The sequence below is a fragment of the Chenopodium album genome, chromosome 25 (genome assembly GCF_948465745.1).
Source record: "Chenopodium album chromosome 25, dcCheAlbu1.1, whole genome shotgun sequence".
NCBI classification, from domain to species: Eukaryota; Viridiplantae; Streptophyta; class Magnoliopsida; order Caryophyllales; family Amaranthaceae; genus Chenopodium; species Chenopodium album.
The window spans coordinates 24,691,605-24,692,938 of NC_137858.1; the positions used below are offsets into that span (position 1 = coordinate 24,691,605).

The 1,334-nt window shown below is 38.2% G+C and overlaps 1 non-coding gene across 1 annotated transcript; it reads right to left on the reverse strand.

Moving 5' to 3' along the window:
• Nucleotides 1-219: 219 nt before the first annotated feature.
• LOC145615791 (small nucleolar RNA R71) lies at nucleotides 220-325 on the reverse strand. The gene has a single exon (XR_014107380.1). It is a non-coding gene; the product is annotated as a small nucleolar RNA R71 (small nucleolar RNA).
• Between the last annotated feature and the right edge of the window lie 1,009 nt (nucleotides 326-1,334).

The window sequence follows — 1,334 nt, forward strand, 5'->3', positions numbered from 1 at the left end:
GCCCATTGAACCATCTTAAGGAGTTTGAAAAATATTGCAACACGATCAAGGTTAATGGAGTGTCTCAAGAATTCATCCGTCTTAAGTTGTTCCCTTTCTCTCTCATAGGAAGATCTTTGGAATGGCTAGATAAGGAAGTGAAGCCCAATTCTTTGAGAACTTGGGATGATGTCACCAAAGCTTTCTTGTTCCGTTTCTATCCTCAAAAGAAAACGGCGGAGGCAAGAACTTTGATTCAAGGGTTCAAGCAAAAGCCAAATGAAAGTCTCTATGAAGCATGGGAAAGATTTAAGGATTATCAAAGGGAGTGTCCATACCATGGGATTCCTACCTATCAAATCATATATATCTTTTATGGTGGGTTAAGTTCTCATGGGAGAGCAAGTTTGGATGCCGGAGCCGGAGGCCCAATCATGAACAAAACGGAAGAAGAAGTGGTTGATTCAATTGATGAAGTGGTTCGTCATTATATGAATTGGCAAGAAGTGGAGAGAGAACCAACAAGCAAGGGTTACTCGATCGAACAACTTAGTGCCATCAATGATTTGACTACTTTGATTGCGGATTTGGGGAAAGAAGTTATGTCTCTCAAAGAAAAGCTTGAGAAGCCCCCTTCCCAAGCTCTAATTCTTCCCTCCCAAATTAAGGGGAGAGGTACATCTTCTCACTCTAACTCCAATCTTTCTTCTTGTTGCATGATTGTGGAATGTTGGCCATGTGAATTGTGTGGAATGAATGATCATAATGCTTCTATGTTCCCAAATGTTCCTTGTAGTGAATGTGATGGAAGTGAAATGGAACATGTGAATTATGTCAATAATCATGCTTGTGAACCTAGAATTGATGTTCAAAGGAATGTTGGAAATAGGAATTATCATATGAATCGTGATGATTATAACCAAAATGGAGGTTGTAGAAATCATGGATACCAAGGGATTCATGGTAACTATAACCATCATGGTTGTAATGGTCATGGTCATGGCCATAGACATGGGGATCATAATCAAGGTTATGATAACCATGGTCAACTAAGGAGCCAAAATCAAACTAGGGGTAATTGGAATAATCAAACTAGGGGATATTTTCAAGGAAGTTTTCAAGATGGTTCCCCAATTGATTTAGTTCCAAATGCTCAAAGTTCAAATGATAATTCCCATGATCAATCATTTTCTTCTAGGGAATTTTTGGAAAGTGTCATTGAGAAACAAGCCAAAACTTTGGAAATGTGTATGGTTTTGAATGAAGAGAAGTTTAATTACATGTTGGCTTATAACAAGGATTTGAGTGAAAAACTTTCTCAATTGACTAGTGTGTTCAAGGAATATGCAAACTCT